Source organism: Schistocerca nitens, chromosome 4 (assembly GCF_023898315.1).
Source record: "Schistocerca nitens isolate TAMUIC-IGC-003100 chromosome 4, iqSchNite1.1, whole genome shotgun sequence".
Taxonomy (NCBI): Eukaryota; Metazoa; Arthropoda; class Insecta; order Orthoptera; family Acrididae; genus Schistocerca; species Schistocerca nitens.
Window position 1 is genome coordinate 317,660,539 of NC_064617.1, and position 27,020 is coordinate 317,687,558.

The following is a 27,020-nucleotide window of genomic DNA, read 5'->3' on the forward strand; positions in this document are numbered from 1 at the left end:
GTCCTTTTTCTGACTATGATTATAATGGTCCTTCAATTACAATAAGTTAAAACATTGTGTAAATTTGTTGGTGTTTATCAGTTTGCTGTGGAATTGAATCTGTATGACAAGGAAAAATTACAGCTTTGAACTATCTAAAAGCTAAGCTACATCTTTCCATCTGTGACACTGCTTCCTTTGGCACAGTATGCACTGTTCCATTGCTTGCCTCACTTCTCTGAGCTGGGATATTGTAGCACGAAATAATTGCTCAACCAACAGGTACCGGAACACGTAGCAAAACTGCCATTGGCGTTCCACCTTGGAGACGTTCTGTGTCCAGCCAGGCCAATGTACATGGACAAAATCGTAACCCCCCCCCCCCCCCCCAACAGTTCACCACCTTTTAGTATTATAAACGAGGATTGCCTGAACTTTCTGTGAAAGCTATTGGCGTGTATGTTATGTCTCTAGCAATCCTGTGATAATAGGTGTAAGTAAACTGGCGAGAGAAGGGTTTCTGCGGCGTAAATTACAGAATGCGCAAGGGAGGAGGATATATGCGGTACTCCCGGTGGAACAGAAAGAAAAAAAAGAACAGGGATGTTATAAATGAAGGCAATGAGGCCAAAGACAGATCTATGACCCAAAACCCACCTCAAGGATACCTCCAGGGATGTACTCTGCTGAGTGGGCCAGAGGATGAATGTACGTCAGCCCCATAGAATGGGTCCCAGAAAACTGATTCTAATATTCTACCGCTGACAGCCTATGGAGGTAGTAGCAGCACAAATAGTAACCTCCGCCCACTCAACAGACACCATATCTGGGCCACTCCTACCTCGTAGTATGGTAGCCCATGACCAAACTGATTTCGACTTATAGCAATACGGCAAAAACCATACCAAATCAATAAATTCGGTTGCCCTAAAGCAAAAAATACTAATTACAGAAATTTTTTGCGTCGCGTCTGATCCAACTGCATTTTCAAAAATGTCAACAAATCTTACAGAACTATGTCATAGCAATACGTGTAATATTTGTTATGTAGTTGAATGAGAAATTTAAGATTCTTAAAACACATTTTAGACACCTGTAGCACCCGGTGGGGAACCATTTGAAATAATACACTACTGGCCATTAAAATTGCTACACCACGAAGATGACGTGCTACAGACGCGAAATTTAACTGACAGGAAGAAGTTGCTGTGATATGCAAATGGTTAGCTTTTCAGAGCATTCACACGAGGTTTGCGCCTGTGGGGACACCTACAATGAGCTGACATGAGGAAAGTTTCCAACCAATTTCTTATACACAAACAGCAGTTGACCAGCGTTACCTGGTGAAACTTTGTTGTGATGCCTCGTGTAAGGAGGAGAAATACGTACCACCACGTTTCCGACGTTGATAAACGTCGTATTGTAGCCTATTGTGATTGCGGTTTATCATATCACGACATTGCTGCTCGCCTTGGTTGAGATCCAATGACTGTTAGTAGAATATGGAATCGGTGTGTTCAGGAGGGTAATATGGAATGCCGTGCTGGATCCCAACGGCCACGTATCACTAGCAGTCGAGATGACAGGCATCTTATCCGCATGACTGTAATGGATCTTGATCCCTGAGTCAACAGATGAGGACGTTTGCAAGACAACCACCATCTGCACAAACAGTTTGACGACGTTTGCAGCAGCATGGACTATCAGCTCGGAGACCATGGCTGCGGTTACCCTTGATGCTGCATCACAGACAGGAGTGCCTGCGATGGTGTACTCAACGACAACCCTGGGTGCACGAATGACAAAACATCATTTTTTCAGATGAATCCACATTCTGTTTACAGCATCATGATGGTCGATCTGTGTTTTTGGCGACATCACAGTGAACACACATTGGAAGCGTGTATTCGTCATCGCCATACTGGCATATCAACCGGCGCGATGGTATGGGGTGCCATTGGTTACACGTCTCGGTCACCTCTTGCTCGCATTGACGGCACTTTGAACAGTGGACGTTACATTTCAGATGTGTTACGACCCGTGGCTCTACCCTTCATTCAATCCCTGCGAAACCCTACATTTCAGCAGGATAAATCACGATCGCGTGTTGCAGGTCCTGTACGGGCCTTTCTGAATACAGAAAATGTTCGACTGCAGCCCTGGCCAGCACATTCTCCAGATCTCTCACCAATTGAAAAAGTCTGGTCAGTGGTGGCCGAGCAACTGGCTCGTCAGAGTACGCCAGTCACTACACTTGATGAACTGTGGTATCGTGTTGAAGCTGCAAGGGCAGCTGTACCTGCCACGCCATCCAAGCTCTGTTTGACTCAATGCCCAGGCGTATCAAGGCCGTTATTACGGCCAGAGGTGGTTGTTCTGGGTACTGATTTCTCAGGATCTAAGCACCCAAATTGCATGAAAATGTAATCACATGTCAGTTCTAGTATAATATATTTGTCCAATGAATACCCATTTATCATATGCATTTCTTCTTCGTGTTGCAATTTTAATGGCCAGTAGTGTAGATAAATAATGTCCAGGTGCGAGTAGGACTCGCTCTTTGAGGGTTATGTATAGACTTAACCCTTGAGCAGCAGCGCTGGTGCAAATATGCTACCTGTTCATTAATGCTTTTGCGGCCACTTTTTTTTTTTTTTTTTTTTTTTTTTTTTAGCAACTCACCAAATATAATTTTTTTGCCATCCTATTAGAAATGTGATCAACTGACTATATTAATTTTTTTTCATAATTGTATTTTTGTGATTAAGGAGCAAAAACTATGGTGGTACGTATCACTGCGGCACTTTTTTGAGGTATTAAACCGGTGATAACTGGATTTTCCACTTCCCTTTGTGTGCTGTTATGTGTTGCCATTACACACAAAAAACAATGAATGGTGTTTTCTGTTTTTATTTCATGTTTTATTTTTAAAAAAATGTTTGATGTCGACATTAAAGTTTACTTACCACAGTGTGAAAACAATTCTTGAAACTGTATCGTGGAATAAAGGTATGAGCTGATGCAGCTCACAGTGGTGTATATTGCAGAAACGAAGCAGTGTGTTCCAACAACAATAGTGATCCCACGACACACAAACTGATTACTGTAGCAGTTTTCATACACTTGGTGCAGTGTACTACCACAAGATGTCGGGCATATATGGAAGTGATAAAACGTATTCGCAAAGGCTTTGGGATACCTCCAAGTCAGTGGTAAGTATACTTCCCAAGAACCACAAATGACGGATTAATTTTGTGGTAAGTATACTTCCCAAACCCTTCCAGAAACTACATTGGTGGTAACCATACTTCCCACAATCTTAAAAGCTACGTTACGCAACAAACAAATGACAGCTGGCGCAGCGGATCGCCACTAGATGTCGGGAGCGTACAGAAGTAACACTAATTCCTTAAAAAAACTCTGTAAAGAAATACGTTTTGTGGGAAGTATATTCCCCACGGCCCACGAAAGGGTTAAGTGTTCATTGTTGTGACACTAAGACAATAATTGAAATGCTGTACTCTGAGTTTAGCTGGTGCTCTGTTGCGCTTCAACAATTATGCCTGTGAAGTTTCTGCCTTTTTAGCGCATAGCTGTCTATACAGGGTGTACATAAAGTTCGGGAACACTTTCAGTTATTTATTGCACAAGAACCTAACATTGTACAGATATCATACGTGTGTCATTTTGAAGAGAAACCCTGAAAGTTTCTTTTCATGTATACGGCCACTGCCTAGTTTGGTAATTTGCCGATAGTCAGCGCTAGTCTCAAACATGGCGAGTCCAGGTGCGGAGCGAGCTTTCTCTGTGTTGGAGTTCGACAAAAACAAGTGTGCTACAGCTGTTCAACGGATGTTTAGAACAAAGTACGGTAAGAAGCCAACAACAAGGAAGGCCATTTACCACTGGCACAATAAATTCGTTTCGACGGGTTGCTTGTGCCCCGCAAAAGAAGCAGATGGCCCAGTGTGAGTGAAGTGAATGTGGAGTGCGTATGAGTCACATTCATAAGGAGACCAAAGAAATCGGTGTGTCGTGCATCCCATGAATTCGAAATGGCTCCAATGACAGTGTGGACAGTCCTGCGACAGAAGCTGCCTATGAAACCATTCAAATTGGAGCTAGTGCAGAAGCTCAATGCTGCCGCATCGATGGATCTGCCGTGCTACAGAAGAGGACAGCTGTTTTGTGAAATGGTCTCCACGGTCACCAGATCTCACTCCGTGTGACTCTTTTCTGTGGGGACACATTAAAGATCTCGTGTATGTACCGTGTCTACCACGTGATGTAGCAGAGTTCTGGGAGAGAATACGGGAAGCGATTGCCACAGTCGACGATGCCATGCAGGGACAGGTATGGCAAGAATTCGATTACTGTATTGACGTCTGCCGTGTCACCCATGGTTTGCATATAGAATGTTTATAAAAAAAAAAAAGCTTTCAGAGTTTCTCTTCAAAATGCTATATGTACGACTTCTGTGTTCTTGTCCAACAAATTATTGAAAGTGTTCCCAGACTTTATGTACACTCTGTATAAATAACGTTTTATTAGAAAGTGCATCACTGGTGCTGGTTGCACCACGCTGCCTGTTACGTAAGTAGATTCAAATTTATTTGTATTATGTCTAGTTTTCCTTGCAAATCGATTTTGTGTCTCTTTTTAGTAATTATTTATTGTACATAATGTAATTATGTATTAAGATGCTCCAAAAATTAACTTTATTTCATAAAGACGACCCTTATACAGTAAGAAAATGAAATTACGGTAGGACTCTTTGAAGTAAAACTGCATACAAGCAGCAGTCCAAAAAATCTTCCCAGGTCCAAAATGGAACACTAATGATGTGAGGTCAGACCCACAAGCTCTCTCATGCATAATTGATGAAGTACATGCACTAACTTATATACAACACAGAAGAAAGCTGACACTAATTATTCAAGAGACAGGAACTATTGTGAAATAACGAAAGAGGAAATGGCTTTACTCTATTTGACAGTACTGTGGACGCCAGATGGGACAGGAACAAATTTTACGGCCATGTATGAGCTATGAAAGATAATTTTGTGATCCTTAAGGATCGATGATAAGACCAAAAGAGCTACCTGCAAGAAAACAGATGAGCTAGCACCCTTAAGAAAAATCCTTAATTTATTTACACAAATTTATCAAAGTTACTAAAATCCTAGCGAATATGCAACAATCGATGAAAAGCTAGAACCATTTCGAGGCAGATGCAGTGTTGTGTCTTACATTCCAAATAAAGCTGCCAAGTACGGCACGTAAATTGATGCTCATTTGATGCTAAAACTTTACTTCCAATTTAGAAGTATACTGCGGGGATACAATCAGATGGTCCTTTCTGCCTATCAAATAAGCCCACTGATGATGTAAACAGATTTGTGGAACCAGTTTGAGGGCCAAACAGAAATTTGACAACTGATAATTGCTACACCCATTGTTCATTAGCAGTATCTTTCCTATAGAAAAACATCCCAACTGTTGATACACTGTGTAAGAGTAAAAGTAAAGTGGCTAAGCGATTTCTACAACAAAATGACAGTGCAGTTGCTGGTAAGCAATAACTCTCGTCTCGTATTTTCAACAGTGCATGATGATGGAGCTGTGGATCAAGAGACAGGGAAACTTGCGATAATTTTAGAGTATAATATGACAGAAGGAGTAGTACACATGGCTGACCAGTTAATGTGGCACATACAGCATTCCCGAGTGACAAGATGGCTATTGGCTTTGTTTTATGCATTACTCAACATAACAGCAATAAATGCCTTCATAATGTACAACGTCAGTCACCAAAATGAACCAGCCAGTAGATGAATATTTTTGAATAATTTGGCTCTTTAGAATGGTGAAAACATACCTATTTATTAGATCAACAATTGTGTTGGTTGGTTGGTTTGGGGAAGGAGACCAGACAGCGTGGTCATCGGTCTCGTCAGATTAGGGAAGGATTGGGAAGGAAGTCGGCCGTGCCCTTTCAGAGGAACCATCCCGGCATTTGCCTGGAGTGATTTAGGGAAATCACGGAAAACCTAAATCAGGATGGCCGGACGCGGGATTGAACCGTCGTCCTCCCGAATGCGAGTCCAGTGTCTAACCACTGTGCCACCCCGCTCGGTTAACAATTGTGTCTCTGCCACTAGATGTGAAGGCATTTTTGAGGAGGTACAAGCAACAAAACGAAGAACTACAAGAAACTTTATCAGCAAGGAAGAGAGGAAGACGTGCGATTTGTGGAAGTGATAGAACAAATTTCCACTTGTAAAATGTAGTACATGACGTTGTTTTGTGGTCGTACATCACTCTAACACCACAACTGTATGTGAAAATTCTAAGTATGGCTCCGAATATCGTGATTCTAAATAAAGTCACTGTAGGTGACAAAATACATTCAGGTGACAAGTCATGGGATGATGATATGCACACATACAGATGGTGCTGGCATCGCCGACGTGGTATGGCCGCATGACGAAAATTAACAGATTTTGAATGCAGAATGGTAGATGGAGCTAGAAGCATCGAGCATTCCATTTCGGAAAGCGTCTGAGAATCCAATATTCCGAGATCCACAGTGTCAAGACTGTGCCGAGAATACCAAAATTCAGGCATTACCTCTCAGCATGGACAATGCAGTGGCTGACGACCTTCACATAACGACCAAGAGCAACAGCGTTTGCATAGCGTTTTCAGTGGTAACAGGCAAGCAACGCTACGTGAAATAATCCCAGCAATCAATGTGGGGCATACGACGAATGTATCCGTTAGGACAGTGTGGCGAAATTTGGCACTAATGGGCTATGGCAGCTGACAACTGACACGAGTGCCTTTGCTAACAGCGCGATATTGTCTGCAGCGTCTCCCTGGGCTGACCATATCGGTTGGGTCCTAGACCAATGGAAAACCGTGGCCTGATCAGATGATTCCCAATTTCAGTCGTCAACAGCTGATGGCAGGGTTCGAGAGTGCTGCAATCCTCATATTAACAAAGCTCACCTAGGTTTTTTTACACCGCCAAGGGGCCGTAGACCTTTGTAGGTGGCATAAATTTCAGCTTGATACGTATACCCGTTTCTGAGAAAAAGTTTCCTAACAAACCAACGAACAGACAGACAGTCACATAACAAACGACAGAAAAATATTTTTTCGTGTGATGTAATTACAAATAAACACTTGCGGATTTTTTCTTTGTTTGTTCTTCGAAACTTTGCTTCTTGCAAGCTGTGTGATTCTGAGTCAACAGGAAGTACCCTGTACGTTTTGATAAGTGAGTCTGGGAGTGTCAATTTATGTGACAAATGGCAGTATTTTTGGTTGCCTTGACTTCGAGGCTTCAATATTTTTTACGCCGCCAGGGGACCATAGGCCTTAGCATGTGACATAAATTTCAATTAGATATGTCTACCTGTCTTTGAGGAAAAGGATTTTTAACAGTTGGACATTCTGACAGATGGATGGACAGACAACAAAGTGATCCTAAGAGGGTTCCGATTTTTGCCGATTGTGATTCGAAACCGTAAAAACGATAGCAAAACGCCTGAGAATCTGTTTTATTGATAGGTCAATTAATGTGAAAAAATAATTTTTTCAGAAAATAATCAAAACATTTTACTAACCGGTAATAAAGCATTATACCTGAAAACTTTGGAAATGATGAAGTAAGTTGCCCAGATGCAGAAAAAAATGATAGACAAATTTAGTGCAGCGCCTTACTAATCAAACAACTTTTCGATAGACAAAAATCGTATTGAGGCATATGAACGTTTATGTTGCAAGCTAATGAATAAGTTGACACCGCCAAATTCTGAGATGATTAATAAAGAGCCTACGTGAAACCATCTTACTGAAGTTGAAGGACTTTTTTCAAACAAATTACGCAAAAGGAAAATGGTATATAAGGTTTGAAAAATGCAGTTTATTTAAAGTGAATAAGTGTGAATAATTTTAATCACTGTCGAGTTCATCATCATTACAGTCCTCGTGAAAATCACTCTCCAGGTCACTACCAAGATCTTCATGCCTTCTTCTGGAAAACGAATGAGGTAATGAGAACCATAAGGCCCAAAGCACAAAATCTAAAGTTTTGAGAAAAATAGATGTTTGTGAAAATTAAATTTATAGACAAACCAGTAATCTAATATGTTTGAACTATTTTTAACCATTCTCAATATCCTATACTGGCTACGAAAAAATAATGTGCCTACATTATGTTGTGAAATAGTAATTAATATTTAAGATCTATTTATTATTAATGTTAATTTACAGAATTTCATATAGGTAGTGTAATATCTTTTGACAGATGTAAAGTTTCTAGTTAATAACGATCTAGAATCATAACGTTAAGCCACAGATACTAAACGCACTACCTATTTAAACAGTTCATGGCCCTTGTTATCATCATTTTCATAAAGACCAGTTTGTGGGTTATGGTTCAGGTAAAACTGTTCATACACTCCGATTATAAATTATTATTACTACGTACGTGATGTAGACACTTGATTTTGTTATCAAATCCTAGATAACAACTGAGCAACGCAGATCAACCAAATTATGCTTTGGGCTCATGTGGAAATGAATATCCGAAAAATCGGTGAGACAGCTTTTCGTGAATTGAGCTTTAAGCTCTTACGGTTCTCAGTGCCCGAAACTAGTCAAATTCACTCATTTATTTATAAAAAATCTTACAGTAAAATTCATGTCAACTATACCTTTTGTGGATGTTGATTCTTTGTCTAAAATGACGTCACTTATTTATGATAGTTGGCTACGAAGAACCACGAAAAATCGTATGGCTCCCTGTGTCATATCATACGAAATCTGTGGGGTTTAGATGTACCAGAATTTTCTTTGGAGCTTTGCTCCATATTTGCAAAATATATACAGAGTAAGAAAAAAAGAAAAAAAGGCGCACTAGGAAATAATTATCCGAATGGGCAGAAATCGATAGATGTGACGTACATGTACCGACAAACAAGTGATTGCAGTTTCAGAAAAATTGGATGATGTTTTTAAGAGAAACAGCTTCACAAATTGAGCACGTCAATAAGGCATTGGCCTACCTATGGCCCTTATAGAAGTAGTTACTCGGCTTGGCATTGATTTGACAAAATAAAGAAAGTAAACTTTTCACTCGAGGGAAGACTTGATCCAAGGACCCCTCATTCCGCGGCTGCTCACGCTAACCACGGAACCACGGCGCTTCTGAGCTCACACTATCCTTGAAGTTGCCTATCTTGCGCATGAACTACTCAGTTCGTATATTTTGCTTATTTTTTTCATAGTTCCACACAACTACTTCCTGTTTTCTCGATTGATCAGTTTTTCAAGGCCTGTCCACTGTGCCAACTTATAACTAAATCTGAGGGGGGTGCGATGGGAGGTTCCCTTGTTAGTATGTATTCCCGAACCTGCCCGGTTAGGCGAGCGGTCTAACGCATGGCTTTCCGGGCGGGAAGGAGCGCCTGGTCCCCGGCACGAATCCGCCCGGCGGACTTGCGTCGAGGTCCGGTGAGCCGGCCAGTCTGTGGATGGTTTGTAGGCGGTTTTCCATCTGCCTCGGAGAATGCTGGCTGGTTACCCTTATTCCGCCTCAGTTACACTATGTCGGCTATTGCTGTGCAAACAAGTTCTCGACGTACGCGTACACCACCGTTACTCTACCACGTAAACATAGGGGTTACACTCGTCTGGTGTGAGACGTTCCCTGGGGGGTCCACCTTTGGCCGAACCGCACAATAACCATGGGTTCGGTGTGGAGCGGCGGAAGGGTGAAGTGAACTGCGGTAGTCGTCGTGGGGGTGTGGACCACTGCGTCTGCGGCGGGAACAGATCCTCTCCGTCGTTTCTAGGTCCCCGGTTAACATATAACATACAACTTGTATTCCTGAGTGCCCTTAGCCTTTGTGTAAATAGCATATGAGGTCATTAACAGCTATAGATATGCACATTTTACACTTCTTGGATAGCTCATCGCTAGAGGTCTGTGCGGATAAGAAAGTGCAATCCGCATCAGCACCGCATCCGCAAGGTCCTAATCCGCAACCGCATCCGCATCCGCAGCAATTAATCCGCATCCGCAAGTTCCTTATCCGCATCCGCATATATTTAACTTTTGAATGAGTTATTAATAGTAATAGACAGTAGTACATAGAATTATGGTATGTAATGACATAGTTATTGTTAGAGTGCCGTTTCTGCGACAACTTAACTACTTTTGACTTCTAAAATAACAGGAAATGCCCTACACCTACTCTAAAGCAGACCATTCCAAACAGGAAAGCATTCGCGCTCCGGAGCACTCACAGTAGCGGCTCGGATCTCGTGAGATTGGAAACGCTATTTAAAAAAATAATATTCAATGTAATAGTATTAAATGATGAAAATACGTGTATAGAAACAATTATATTTCGCTGCTCTTGTGCCAAGGCAGCTGAAAATGACGTTGGTTTTAAACTGTTACTTGCACATTGCATCATTTACAGACAGTTTTTTTGTACTCACTTCTTGGATGTGTCATTCATGTCAGCTGATGATTATATTATAGCTTACGCGTTCAGTCCTCGTCATTTCCAGGCGAAAATATTTACGGTATTAGGCCTACACTGCAAAACGCTGGCGCATCTGTGAAACTGCCAGCAATAATTGACGTTGTCTGGAAGAAATAACTCGTCTTCCGAAGAGTGACAACAAAATCAGTGGTTATAGAAATTAGGAGTCCATTTAGCTTTGGCTAAAAATACGATTGAAATCTCGAACCTCACCTTTTGGCTGATTTATCGAATTAAGACCTAGCGATAAATGAAATGTCTGTTTCATTCTCAACTAAACAAAGTTTTTCACACCTTAAAACATTCTCAACATTGGTCTAAATTACTAAGACAAAATTTGCAGTAGATTTCGCAGTTAATACTTTCAATGTTAAAAAATAATTTTTTTCAGAGTTTAATGGAACTGCAAACGATTTCAAGATGTCTATATAATGACTACTGTCCCATAACTTCAAATGTTAGGCACTGTTCCGTTAAGCAATACCGAGTTACAGTTAAAATGTTCAATTTTGTTACGAATTTCAGCCCTTATCTTTACTAATTGCCTGGTAAATTAAAAGACACATTATTATTTTGGATGACTTGAATATTTTGTAAGTTTTCAATGTGATCAGAATAATCTTTCACGGGCTATCGCAGTCACAGCTTGTTGGTGGTCGTGAGCCGTAGTTTGAAGTCCCACTTGTAATTAATTACAAGGACCGCCGTGCCACCGCTCCGGCCGGGCTGTTTCACTGTTCACAAAGAGCGACAGTGCTCCGCGACTGCAAATGTTACTGTAATGCACGCTAAAATTTAGGTAGGCACTTATGAGATCATCATTACCTAGTTTAATAATATTGACGCGTTAGCTGTTGAATGTTCTTGTTGCGAAGAGTAAAAACTTAAAATTGAGCTCTTTAATATGAAAATTACAACAAAACAAATTGCTTATTAAATATTTCCTTCTTTTACCTAATGTTTCTTAAATGTTCTTGTTGGGAATAGTAAAAATATTAACAATATGTCGAGGAAATTCTTTACTATAAATATTACAATAAAAACTCACAGGCTTCAGATTAAATATTTTCATCTTCTGCTTGCTTCTGATTCAAATTCTGTAAAAGAAAGAATCAGATGAAAAAAAATGTAACTAATTCAGATAAGCCCAAAAATTACAAAAAAATGGCTCTGAGCACTATGGGACTCAACTGCTGTGGTCATTAGTCCCCTAGAACTTAGAACTACTTAAACCTAACTAACCTAAGGACATCACACACATCCATGCCCGAGGCAGGATTCGAACCTGCGACCGTAGCAGTTGCACGGTTCCGGACTGCGCGCCTAGAACCGCGAGACCACCGCGGCCGGCCCAAAAATTACAGTGAAGTAAGAGAAGCTGTAGAAGTACCTTTTTACTTTGGAAGATTACTATGCAGGAACATGATGTCATCAATCGTCTGTGGCTTCAAAGACGTGCGTCGGTCCTGCATTATTTGTCCCGCAGTAGAGAAGCTTCTCTCAGACGGCGCGCTGGACGCTGGAATGCAGTGCACGAAGTATGCGAGTTTGGAAAGACGCGGATAGACGTTTTCACGTCCATTCCACCAAGCTATCAGGTCGATGCCTTCCGAAAATTGGACTTTATCATTCGTATATCTAAGAATTTCATCTGACTCAAAGTCAAGAGCTCTCGTCGATTCATCTTCTGAGGAATCTTCAAGTTCATTAAAAAGTACGTGTAACCTCTGCTTTTTTGCAGGAATTCCAGATGTTGTTTCCTCCTTATCTTTTAGCTGTGGACAATTTCTAGTAACATAATTTTTCGCTTCCTTTACAACTTCATCTTTTTCGGCACTGCTAAGAAATTTTAGGTTTTTATATTTTGGATTCAAAAACGTTGCAAGTTTATGGGTTACTGTTATGTCCCATTTGCTGATTAAAATAGATTTGGCTGTACTCTTTCAATCTATCAGAAATGGGCTATCGCCATCGTTTTTTTCAAGGAAGGAGAGAAGTTTTAACTTCCACAACACACATAAATAAAGCGTAGGGTTTTGGAGGCTTCGAGATCACAAGAAGCTATTTTAAATGGTGTCAGAAAGGTTATTATATCTTCCAACATCCTCTTGTCTATAGAATCAATCAAATTATCTTGATTTTTCTCTGACAAAATTGACAGAACTTCAAACCATAGTGAATTAATAGACTCAAACATATCCAATTTACTGTTCCATCGTGTGTCTATATCTCCTTTCAATGACTTCTGAAGGCGATTCTGAAGACCAGATCTTTTAAAGAAAGTTGTGATAGCTCGACAGGAATTTATTAGTCGCTGCACGTCACTCTTCTCATCATTCGCGTCTCCTCGAGTCGTGTGCTCCAGCACAGTATCAAGAATGTGTGCTGAGCACAAGAGCCTCTTGTATAGGCGAAGTGCTGCCACAATATTTGGACCTCTATCCGTAACTAACACGATGTTATTCACAGCACTGAATAAATCGAACGACCGTAGTATCTTAATTAATTCAAGTTTAATGTTTTCTCCTGGTTTTTTTTTTTTTTAATCTCACTCTTAAAATTTCTGGTGCACAACACTTGATCCTCAAGTTTCACTTCTTCATAATTAACATAATGTGCAGTCACTCCCATATAGTTTATTTTACGGTACGAATCAGTCCATAAATCGACAGTAAATGCTCCACCTATATCTCTGAATATATTCTTCACTTCTGGGGAGACAGTTTCACGCAGACGATCGGCCGTTTCCTTCAAATTTCTGGATATGGTGGTTGGATGAGGTAGCAGTTCCTTAGCACTCACTGCACCGTACTTGGCGCCCACATCAATAAGAAATTGTGCCGTCTCGAGAAACCCAGATCCACACGCAACTTCGAATGGTAAAATGTCTTTGCTGACGAGATTGATAAGTTTTCTGTCGCGGCTGTCTTCAAATTTGGCGGAACTTCAGGAACTTTCACGTCTCTCTTGGTATTTAAATAAGTAATTATGCTACTTTGTCCAGCCTCACACGAATGTTTTAGCAAATTTGAAGTTCCACTTTTGTGTCCAGTGTAGGAATATACTTTTTTACACGCAAAACAAGCCACTATATCTTTTATCTTTACGTTGCCATCAAATACGTATCCGAATTTTTTCCAAATTGGCGATTCAATTTGTTTTCCTTCACTAATGTAAAATCACCTTTTTTCACCTTACACGAAATGGTGTTCATTTGAAGAAAGAACTCTCACTGATATTTGCTACGATGCACGTTGTCACTTGGTCACTACAAAGCGCTAACTGAAGGCAGCGGAAAATTGCAACGGGCACCTGTCTGGTAGACAGTGGGCAGGTTTGGCACCCAGAGAGCACTTCACTGGCCACACAAAAGACACGGTCGCGGAAACGGACTAGGCGCAGGTCTCTTGAGTACAGCTACGTCTGTCGTAGCCAGGGGCTGAGGACAACAGACATCCGCTCTACCCCGGCCCTGCAAGATTCCAAGAATGCCAACAGACTTGAAGTTTTCAACTAACATTGCAACATACGTACTGGGCAGATGCCTTGTTCACTATCCGCAGATGACCCGCGGATATCCGCACCGGTCGCGATTTTATCCGCCAAGTAACAAATACCGCGGATATCCGCGGATATATCCGCGGATATCCGCATCCGCGCAGACCTCTTCTCATCGCTTCTCCAAAATAAAGTGTCATTACTCAACGGCCACTTTTTGAGTCTTGGTTACAAGACATTACAATAGGACCAAAATATTCATCAGATTGTAAGCCCTATCTTTTTTGTGATAACAGTCTTACATCATTATTACAATAACTTAATGATATAAAATTTAAATGCAGTTCCAGGTATGGCAGTTCTACCTTTATTATCCATACCTAATGGCCCCAGTAATCTAGAAAGTGCGTCAGGCGCTACATTAAGTGAGCCTTTGATATAAATAATCTCTAACTTAAATTTTTGTAAGATCAAAACCCATCTCTTTAGCCTGTCCTGTAACGGTCTACTTTCCATGAGGAAAGAAAGGCCTAACGATCTGTTTATTTCAGTATTTTTGAAACCCATATTAGGGTCTGGAAATTTTTGTTAACTTCAAACGATAGATAATTCTTTCTCATGTCAGTAGCTGAGTAATACAGCTTGCGTTCTGACACTTCAGTCGTCACTTTAAACACTTACTTCTTTTTAGGATGATGGAAAATGTTAGCCTCTAGGAATAGCTCGCTTAATATTATTAAATGTTTTAGCTGTACCATTATCTGAGATCTAAGTAACTTTTTGTTTCAAAGAATTTAATAATCGAATTTCATTCATTGCCTGGTACAATACATATCTTATATAGAACCTGGCTAAACCTAAGAACAATCACAATTGTTTGACAGTCTTTGATAGCAGACATCTTTCGTAGCCTGTTTACTTTCTAGGCCAGGTTGATTTCACTTTATTCCAACAATATGACCCACAAATTTCAACTCTTGTCACCCAAAGTGTGACCTGGGAAGTTTTGATGTTACCCTTTTTCTTCTGATTGCCTTAGGGTATGTGTCAATAATTTGCAGTGGTCTTAGAGGCTAGCAATAAATCATTTTCGTACGTTATTAGTTCTTACACTAATTACTCTCCTAGTGATTTATCAAAGGCAGGAATAAACAATTCCACTGAAATATTCAAACCAAAAAGTAATACTTTAAATTGATATCATTTACTTTCAAATAAAGCCGTGTATGACCTTGATTCTTCATGTAATGGGACTTGCCAATATCCTGCTATTTAATGTACTGAAGTGCAGAATTTAGCCTCCTCAAAACTGGTTAATAACTCTTCTATATTCACGGGTATATCCGATTACATCTCTATGTATTTATTAAGTGTTTGTCCACCCAAAATGAAACACCACCTGCAGCTTCCTTAACCACTAACAACTGATTGTTGTAGACATTAAGACTACATTCGGTTATGTCATTATCAATCATCTTTTGTCTCTTCTCTCACTGCAGCCGTAAGACTCATCAGTACTGGACAGGGCTTTCAAAAGAAAGGCTTGTCATTTTTTACCTTAAACCTCCCATCAACAAAAACCGCTGTTACTCTTAGGATGGGACAGGCATACTTTTTTCTCATTACTGATAGCAATTCCTGCGAGATTAATGATATTTCATTCCCCAGAACTAAACCAATATCAATTTGCTTTCCAAAAAATCACTCACTACAATTGGGTTTTCTGGTTCTTTTGCAGATTTTATTTCCTCTTCTTTGAGTGACCAATCACGAGAAGTTATTAGGCATATGAGGACTACTGTCCCCTGCCCCAGAATGTGTAAAGGCGACCACTCAGTCAGCATATTATGATAGACATTCTTTATTCCATTAAATGTCTGTTTGCGAATTCCATTGATTATTGTTCCTGTAGTTATTTTGATTTCTTACTTTACAATATTTGCTTCCACTTTTCCTGTGAAACTTTGGTGGTTAAAGATTTCCCTCAGGCCTCATTGCTATCTGACTGACAGTTTTCCCCCTTGTGTAGTCCCCTCATTGTTTGTTGAAGATACCAAGACCCTCAATAAACGTTAATAAGTTATTTACAGTCGTCCACCCATGATACTGCATTTATTTGCACTAATTATACGAGGGTCACTCCAAAAGAAATGCACACTATTTTTGTAAAAATACAGTTTTCATTCCGCATGCGTGAAAGTTTTACAGTGTGTAGATACATCCTTCCCGCTTGATTTCAAACTTAGTTCAACCTGTTCCCTGAGTGGCGCTATCACAGCATGTCTTCAAGATGGCTGCTACACTTGACGTTCATCAGAAGCAACGTGCTGTCATAGAATTCCTGTGCTGTGAAAACGAGACAGTGGGAAGCGTCCACAAGAGGTTGAGAAAGGTGTATGGAGATGCTGCTGTCGATCGCAGTACAGTTAGTCGGTGGGCAAGCAGGTTACGTGATGAAAGCGGGCATGCATGGCAATATTGAGGATTGTCCTCGCAGCGGCAGGCCTCGTACTGCAAACACTCCAGGCAATGTGCAGAGAGTTAACGAATTGGTGACTGCTGACAGACGCATCACAGTGAACGAATTGTCACGCTACGTTGGGATAGGGGAAGGAAGTGCTTGCAGAATAGTGAAAGTGTTGGCGTTAAAAAAGGTTTGTGCCAGGTGGGTTCCCAGGATGTTGACAGTGGCTCACAAAGAAACAAGAAAAACGGTAGGCAGCGAACTTTTGGAACAGTACGATAATGGTGGAGATGAATTTCTTGGAAGAAATGTGACAGGTGATGAAACAAAGCTCCATCATTTTTCACCAGAGACGAAGAGGCAATCAATGGAGGAGCATCATGCAAATTCACTCAAGAAAAAAAATTCAAAACCACAACTTTTGCTGGAAAAGTTGTGGCTATGGTGTTTTTCGATTCCAAAGGACATCACGCCAAGTGGAACCACCATAAATTCTGATGCATATGTGATGACACTGAAGGAACTTCAAGCTCGACTGAGTCGTGTTCGACCACATCGGTAAAAGCAGGATGTTTTGCTTGTGCACGACAATGCATGGCCACATGTCAGTCAAAAAACCATGGAAGCTATCACAAAACTCGGATGGACAACACTGAAACAACCACCTTACAGTCATGACCTGGCTCCATGTGACTATCATCTCTTTGGGAAACTGAAAGACTCTCTTCGTGGAACAAGGCTTGAAGATGATGACTCCCTTGTGCAGGCTGCCAAACAGTGGCTCCAACAGGTTGGTCCAGAATTTTACCGTGCGGGTATACGGGCGCTGGTTCCAAGATGGCGTAAGGCAGATGAGAGGGATGAAAATTATGTGGAGAAATGAAAATATTGTTCCCAAAGGATGTATCTACACACTGTAAAACTTTCAAACACGTTTAATAAAAGATGGATTAAAAAAAATAGTGTGCATTTATTTTGGAGTGACCCTCGTACAAGCTCAGTGTGTGCGTTGTTTTATGTAACAGTTATTTTATGCTTGACTTGTTGATATGCTATTGTCCTCATGTTCATCAAATATCGTTCTGCGGTATGATATGATATAATATGTGTTTGATCAAGATTTAGTGATATGCACTGCAGAAGATCTGATGATGGCAACGTAGTTTGCTGGAACCAGTCATCACAATAAATGCTGTACAGCAGCGGTCTTGGCTGTTTGAAGTTGTCCTTCTGTTTCTAGATCATCTAAGTAGTTGGGTCTTGTTAGGGGCCACTCAGTATACCTCTTTTGACTACCTAAATATTATTGTAGTTCTTCAGTCTAGTAACTCAACTTGGTGAATAGTACTTCATCTTAAATTTCTCCTGAAAATCGTCCCAAGAAGACAGATCTTCTGAACTAGCGGTTTCCATTCAGCAGCATGCCCTTACAAATAACTTAAGGCAAAATCACTTTTCTTGGAGTCATTCCAACGCTTAGGCGTTCTTTAAATTAGGCTGAAGGCACAAACAATCTTACACCTTAAGGACAAAACAACCTTAATTTAAAAATCGGCTAGAAGCCATACAAATACAAACAGCAAGAATAAATAAGAAAAGCAGTACACCCAATGTCGCTCAGAAGTTTCCGAGGATCGGCTTGGATTTCAAACACTAGTGCTCGCTTAGGTGAGACAGGCAGTTGGCCCAACCATTCTCGATCCGACGACAACCCAACCGACAGACAGTCAACGGGACCACCGACAAGATAACCTCCGCTTCACCTGACCAGCGCACAACAGGGAGTTCAATGGAACAACATAGAATGTATTGGCGCCCACAACCAATTATACATTGAGCTGTCAAACTTTACACCATGCTGGACAGCGACAACACGATGAGGAAAATACACTGCCTGAATTTACGTCAACGGCGAGGGCAGGTAACCGGAACATTAACGGACACAAAGCAGAAGATTCCGCTGGTACTCTTCAATTCAAAATAACCAAGTACAGTGAAACTCCGCCAGAGGGTGGCTAAAATTTGCCAACTTGAAAACACACGTTGTTGCTTGCGGATATGTCCCAACAGCCAACAACGAAATCCAAATGACACAGTGTGAACAGTCGTGACTTGCTGGTAGATTAAGTCAAAACTCAGCTTTCGTGTCCAGGATCGGTGATCCACGGACCTCATAGCAATGGTAACAGCACCACACACTCCGACCGCGCGTAGACGCCACCAGCGGCCCCGGCCAAACCACGCGCCGCAGGGATTTCCTCGCTGCTCCAAGCCAACCGACCAACTGGTCGCACTCAGCACAGCTGGAAACTATAAACGCCAGGTCAAAGATAGTAAAAGGTGCGAATATAGATACACACCGTTGCTGCCACTCGCAGAGAGAGAGAGGATAACAGCATAATCGCGATAACCACGGGAGACTAAACATAGAATAGCAACCAAGGTTTAATCCAACGCATAACATGAGCCAGCCACGGGTCAATTTTACTCGCCGAAATCCCCCCCAAAATGATAAGAGGGAAAAAAATTATCGCTTACTATATTTCCTCTGTTCATGTAGTAAAACTTCAGCATCAGGAATGACATTATAATTTATTACCACTTTGCTACTAACTCTATTCCTAACTCAGTTTGCAGACAGTATCCATGTATACCACTGAATGTGTCTGTAAAATTGTATCATTGTACGAAACATAATTCAGGAGATATGACGTCATAAACATTGAGTTACGTGATAAACTAGCTTTTGATCAAAATGCAGCGCAAATTACCCAGTTTATATCGTCCAGTGTGTCATAATGAAGGCACTTAGTGACTTCTAACAAAGCTTAAGCATAATTTCAACCCTTTCCATAGCTTTTCTCCCTTACATGTTTAAAGCAAATATTTAACCCATTTGTGAACAGACTTTTTAGTTGTTTTGTACATGGAAATTCGATTCTTAAATCACAAGAATACGTGGACTGGAGATTTTGCAGTTGACCTCTTTTCGTGGATGCACTATATTTTCTTAGGGTTTTTATAATCTCAGTCAGGTATCTACCCTTCTCGTCGCTAGAGATATGTGGTCATTGCATATTAAATTGCCGCTGCTAGGTACTAATAGATACTTGACAGCTGTATCCGTTTACAGTGCCTCATCGCCGATCATACAGTGAAACTATATAGCTTTCCATCATCTACTGTATTTCCCCACATTACGTTACATTTGTTAACGTCAGCTGCATAAAATGTCGATTAGTTGAAACTCTTTCTGAATTTTGCATCAGTTTTCTAACGTAATTTCTTAAGCACGTAACTGCATCATCTGTGAAGTGTCTCAGACAGCTCAGGGTGTTTAAAAAATGCGAGGGGCATTTATTACGTAATGTAACACTTTCTTTTAAACAGGTTGATTTTATTCAGGATTCTAATCCACCATATCATTCCCCTCTCTTTTGGTTGTTATTTTTCAACATAATCTCCGTTCAATGCCATGGCCTTATGCCATCTTACTGGGAGGGCCTGTACACCAGCATGGTACCAGTTCACTGGTCGACGTCAGAGTCAGCGTCTTGCTGCTTCAGTAACCTTTCCATGATCTACGTACTGCTTGCCGAGCGATGTGCCGCAATGGTTAGCACACTGTACTCGCATTCACGAGGTCGACTGTTCAAACCCACGTCCGGCCATCCAGATTTAGGTCTTCCGTGATTTCCCTAAATCGCTTCGGGTAAATGCCGGGTTGGTTCCTTTCAAAGGGCACGGCTGACTTCCTCCCCACCCTTCCCTAATCTGATGGGACTGATGACCTCGCTTTTTGGTCCCCTCTCTCGCATAAACCTACCAACCACGTACAGCTTCCCACGGAGTGCATCTTTCATTGAGCCAAACAGATGGAAGTCGGAAGGTGCGAGATCCGGGCTGTAGGGTGGAAGAGGGAGAATTATTCAAAGAAGTTTTGTAAATTCCTCTCTGGAGCGCAGACTTGTGTGAGGCCTTGCATTTTCTTAGAGAAGAAGATATCAGTTTGCATTTTTGTGGCGACGAATACGCTAAAGTGGTTTCCTCAATTTCCTGAGGGTTATACGATACACTTCTGAGTTGATCGTTGCACCATGAGGCAGGACATCAAACAGAAATGCACCTTCTGAAACGGAGGACACAAAATGTCCTTAGTTGCTGCATCATCACCACATCGACATAAGCTAGCTGCACCATGTTGACCCCTAGCGGTAACCACATGAAATGGCAACTTACAACTAACGCCATGGTAAACTTTTACTTTCGACGCGTTTTCATTCATGTAAAAGACTTTTCCACATCCCACATGAGTTAGACGATTAACGAACATTCATAAAACGTTCACACACTTTGATGTGGGATGGGGGGAGGGGAGGGGGGGGACCTGCTGAGTCTGTGAAGATATGGGGTAATGGCTACGAAGAAGAAGGAGAAGAAGAAGAAGAAGAGAAGACAAGAATACCACAACAAGCTAACTGTCCAATCTATCCTAACTGTTTCTAATAACGGGGAGCGACCTATCGGTCCAGCGACCGGTAATAGACTGTTCCTAGATCGGGGAACAGGTGGAGTACACAAATTCCGTGCTGGGGCGAGGGGAGGGGAGGAGGGAACCTGTTGAATCTGTGAAGATATGGGGGTAATGGCTACGAAGAAGTAGGAGGAGAAGAAGAAGAAGAAGAAGACAAGAATACCACAACAAGCTAATTGTCCAATCTATCCTACCTGTTTCTAATAATGGGGAGCGACCTATCGGTCCAGCGACCGGTAATAGACTGTTCCTAGATCGGGGAACAGGTGGAGTACACAAATTCCGTGCTGGGACGAGGGGAGGGGAGGAGGGAACCTGTTGAATCTGTGAAGATATGGGGTAATGGCTACGAAGAAGGAGGAGGAGGAGAAGAAGAAGAAGAGGAAGAAGAAGAAGACAAGAATACCACAACAAGCTAACTGTCCAATCTATCTTACCTTTTTCTAATAACGGCAACGGCCTTGCCGCAGTGGCTACACCGGTTCCCGTCAGATCACCGAAGTTAAGCGCTGTCAGGCGTGGTCGGCACTTGGATGGGTGACCATCCAGGCTGCCATGCGCTGTTGCCATTTTTCGGGGTGCACTCAGCCTTGTGATGCCAATTGAGGAGCTACTCGACCGAATAGTAGCGGCTTCGGTCAAGACGGGAGAGCGGTGTGCTGACCCCACGCCCCTCCTATCCGCATCCTCCACTGAGGATGACACGGCAGTCGGATGGTCCCGGTAGGCCACTCGTCGCCTGAAGACGGAGTGCTTTTTTTCTAATAACGGGGAGCGACCTATTGGTCCAGCGACCGGTAATAGACTGTTCCTAGATCAAGGGCCAGTTATTCTGCATATTCGACGGAGAGTATAACACATGCCCAGTCACGTCCAGAGATTTTCATTATTTTGATTAACTTTATCTTTAACGGGCGAGGCAAGCTAGATTCAAATTCGGGAGGAGCGGAGTTCAGACACACGTCCCAGCACCCAGATTTGGATTGCTTATTGTTTCCCTACATCGATTAAGGCAAATGCGGGGATGGTTCCTTTCAAAAGGATACAATCGAGTTCCTTTCCCATCGTCAGCAGCTCGTGGTCTAGTGGTAGCGGGCACGGTAGCTCAGCGTGTTCCATCAGAGGGCTGGTTGTCCTCTGTAAAGAAAAAAACTGAGTGCAGTATTCAACAACCACCACGAACAGTTGTCATGTGACGTCCGCCCAGACCAAATGCCGAGATCAATAACAATGATTTAAAAAAAGTGGTTACCGTTACTGACTACAGATCACGGTAGCCTGGGTACGATTCCCGGTCAGGTCGCGAATTTCTTCCACTCGGGCCTGGATGTGTGTGTTGCTCTTATCACGTTTTCGTCATCATATACGCGCAAGTCGTCGAGGTGGTGACAAATAGAACGACTTGCCTTAGGCGGTAGAAACTCCCCAGCACGGACTTCGGCCATATATGCCATACGCAATTTCATTTTCTTTCCCACCGAGGGTTGGCAGGTCTCCCATATCCTTCTCAGTCACCCGTATTTTACCCAAATATTCTCCTGTCTTCCGTATTTTCGACAAGTCTCCCGTATTTTACGGGTTTTCCCGTATTTTACGCATCTCACGTACTTGACGTATTTTATAGCGTTTTCTGGTGTTTCATAAAGTTTGATTTATTTATGTATGCTAACATTTCCGTGTCATTGTAAGGTTATCGTTCCCAAATCAACAATCGTACTCTCAGTTTACCATGCTTGAATTCTCTCTTTTTCATGTCGGCAAGTTTGAAGCTTCCGTTACGGAACTTTCGTCTTGTGCTTCGGTTATGTGTGGATGTGCAGCTCTGTATCAGTTCAGTGCGCAGATTTTATTGTGTTTAGTACATCTGTTTAGCTATGGGTGGGGAATGTGACGGCGAGGGTCACTCGAAAACGGTTATTTTGTTGTGTTTTATAGTGAAAATTTCAGGTTCCAATGTCCATACTGAAAGCATGTTTCCACTGATGACTGACAAATGATCTGATGTAAAAAGTTCTGTTGAACTTGTTAAGGCTGAATTACAAATTGTTTCAAATTTCAGCTTTTCTTCTAGAGAGTTTTTCAGTTATGTATCACATTTTTGAAACAGTGCAAAGCAAATGGTAAATACGACCAGAGCTATGATCCTATGAAAGTTGTTGTAATTGAATATTTTGGTGAATATGAATAGTGCTATGATACTATGAAGGTTGCTGCAAATAAATATTACGGTTAATAGTGCTATAATATTTTTTTTCCTTTATTGAAATTCAATTCCCCCCGAAGGGGGCGGGCTGGCAGCAGCTTAGTATGCCGCTCTTCAGCCTACAGACTTTGTTAGAATGATGAAGAGAATAAATAATAAAAACAGGCGATATAATCGGAGACTTAAAGAGTAACATGGCGAAAAGAAATCGTGGAACTTAAAACAAAGAACAGAGGGATGATGACGCTAAGGAAATACATACAAAGCAGACAGGTAAAACAATAGACAGACAATTAAAAACACACGGCGACAGTCTGGTTACTGTTCGCAAAAGACATAAAATTCACACCCAGCGACAGCATGGTTTCTGTTCGCAACACGAGAAAGACGAACAACACTGAACAGTCACTGGAACACTGCACTAAAAAGTTGGCAAATGTGACATACCACAGCCGAGATCAGGTGGGGGGAAACTGCACAGATGATGGGAAAATAAAAAAGGGGGGGAGCCGGGAAAGGAGCTGATGGAGGATGAGGACCCATAAGAGGGGTGGGGGGCGCTGGGCAGACGCGACAGGGAGTGGGGTAGGCAGAGGAGGGGAATACAAAAGGACTCAGGGGGGGGGGGAGAAGGGAGGTAGGGAGAGGTTTAGTGGGGAGAAAACAGGACGGAAGGGGGGAAGAGGGAGCCCAGGGAAAGGACAGAGGAAAGGAGGGGTAGTGAGGATCAGAGTTGATAGGAGGGATAAATGGAGGGAGAGAGGGCATCATCCGGGATGGTTAGTTGATGGAAGCCACCTTGGGAAAGGAGATGCAGGGTGTAGAGATGGAGGGTAAATAGTGCTATAATAGTATGCAAGTTGTTTTAATTAAATATTTTTAAGTACCATGTACAGTGGTGAAATCTCGTTAATTTTCAATCTGTTTTTTGAAAGGAGTTTCAATATGTAAACGTTTCAGGAAATACTCCTTATTTGTGTACACTTGTATACAGGGTGGTCCATTGATCGTGACCGGGCCAAATATCTCACGAAATATGCGTCAAACGAAAAAACTACAAAGAACGAAACTTGGCTAGCTTGAAGGGGGAAACCAGATGGCGCTATGGTTGGCCCGCTAGATGGCGCTGCCAGAAATCAAACAGATATCAACTGCGTTTTTTTAAAAATAGGAACCCCCATTTTTTATTACATATTCGTGTAGTACATAAAGAAATATGAATGTTTTAGTTGGACCACTTTTTGGTAACAGGTTTTTTAAATTAAAATACAGAACGTAGGGACGTTTGAACATTTTATTTCGGTTGTTCCAATGTGATATATGTACCTTTGTGAACTTACCATTTCTGAGAACGCATGCTGTTACAGTGTGATTACCTGTCCGTCAACCTCAATGCATTTGGAAATACGTGTAACGACACTCCTCTCAAGAGCGAGTAGTTCGCCTTCCGTAATGTTCGCACATGCACTGACAATGCACTGACGCATGTTGTCAGGCGTTGTCGGTGGATCACGATAGCAAATATCCTTCAGCTTTCCCCACAGAAAGAAATCCGGGGACGTCATATCCGGTGAACGTGCGGGCCATGGTATGGTGCTTCGACGACCAATCCACCTGTCATGAAATATGTTATTCAATACCGCTTCAACCGCACGCGAGCTATGTCCCGGACATCCATCATGTTGGAAGTACATCGCCATTCTGTCATGCAGTGAAACATGTTGCAGTAACATCGGTAGAATATTACGTAGGAAATCAGCATACATTGCACCATTTAGATTGCCATCGATAAAATGGGGGCCAATTATCCTTCCTCCCATAATGCCGCACCATACATTAACCCGCCAAGGTCGCTGATTTTCCACTTGTCGCAGCCATCGTGAATTTTCCGTTGCCCAATAGTGCATATTATGCCGGTTTACGTTACGCTGTTGGTGAATCACGCTTCGTCGGTAAATAGAACGCGTGCAAAAAATCTGTCATCGTCCCGTAATTTCTCTTGTGCCCAGTGGCAGAACTTTACACGACGTTCAAAGTCGTCGCTGTGCAATTCCTGGTGCATAGAAAATGGTACGGGTGCAATCGATGTTGATGTACCATTCTCAACAGCTACGTTTTTGAGATTCCCAATTCTCGCGCAATTTGTCTGGTACTGATGTGCGGATTAGCCACGACAGCAGCTAAAACACCTACTTGGGCATCATCATTTGTTGCAGGTCGTGGTTGACGTTTCACATGTGGCTGAACACTTCCTGTTTCCTTAAATAACGTAAGTATCCGGCGAACGGTCCGGACCCTTGGATGATGTCGTCCAGGATACAAAGCAGCATACATAGCACACGCCCGTTGGGCAGTTTAATCACAATAGCCATACATCAACACGATATCGACTTTTCCGCAATTGGTAAACGGTCCGTTTTAACACGGGTAATGTATCACGAAGCAAATACCGTCCGCACTGGCGGAATGTTACGTAATACCACGTACTTAAACGTTTGTGACTATTACAGCGCCATATATCACAAAGCGAAAAAAGTGGTCCAACTAAAACATTCATATTTCTTTACGTGTTACACGAATATGTAATAAGAATGGGGGTTCCTATTTAAAAAAAAACGCAGCTGATATGCGTTTGACCAATGGCAGCGCCATCTAGCGGGCCAACCGTAGCGCCATCTGGTTTCCCCTTACAAGCTAGACGAGTTTCGTTCTTTGTAATTTTTTCGTTTGATGTTTATTTCTTGAGATGTTTGGCCCGGTCACTATCAATGGACCACCGTGTATAACGCCCTCCTAAAGGTAAAAACGTGCCGATAATGCCGCTATGGGACCATTTTGGCCACCATTTTCAAAATCATCCGCGTTTTTTTTTTTTTTTTGTTTTTTTTTTGTTTGAAAACCTGGCAACCCTATTCCCATCATTATCCTGACCATGCTTGTACTTCGTGCCTTATGATCTCGTCTTCGAAAGGGCGATACAGTGTAATGTATTACGCATAACCAGGCGGAAAGATCCATTATTGTTCCACTGCTCGAACGGCGACTAGCCACTGCAAACAGTAACAACCGCAGAACTTTGAGAAAAAATGCTTACGAAGCAACATAAAGTCGATTGACCACGTGAAACTAGTTGTAGAATTAATTGGAAAATTTTCAAGGAGATTTAACTTCCCTACGAAACAGCCAGCTTACAAAACTCTCCTTCGACAGATTCTTGAACATTGTTCGTAAGTCCGGTTCCCTCATTAGGTAGAATTAACAGAGGGGATGGAGAAGATCCAAAAGAGAACAGCGAGTTTCGTCATAAGTTCGTTTAGCAGGCGCTAATGCGTCACGGAGATACTGATTAAACTCCAGTGGCAGACACTACAAAAAAGGCATTGTGAATTAAGCAGCGTGCCTTGGAAGAGGGGAAATATATCTGTTCCTGTCACGTTCATTTCGTGAAATACCATGACGGAAAAGTCTGGGGGATTCGAACCTATATGGAGGTTTACCGCCAATCCTTGTTTCCGCACACGACTAGCTATTGTAGATGGAAAGGAGCAGCAATGAGGGGGGTATACACGATCATGGAGGTGCCGGGGCAAGTACATAGAGTGGCCACCCCTTCCCGTCCTACACGCCTACCACCAACCCCCACCCATACCTACTCCTAACTCAGCAAAATGTTGTCCACACATCGTCTTTCGCAGCCAGCCCTCGCCCCACCTCCCTCCCCTTTTGTCTCTCTCTCTCTCTCTCTCTCTCTCTCTCAACACACACTACATTACATTATTA

General features: G+C 42.0%; 1 pseudogene; it reads left to right on the forward strand.

Moving 5' to 3' along the window:
• The first annotated feature begins 21,488 nt into the window (after window positions 1-21,488).
• Window positions 21,489-21,606, forward strand: LOC126254164 (5S ribosomal RNA; annotated as a pseudogene).
• Window positions 21,607-27,020: the final 5,414 nt, after the last annotated feature.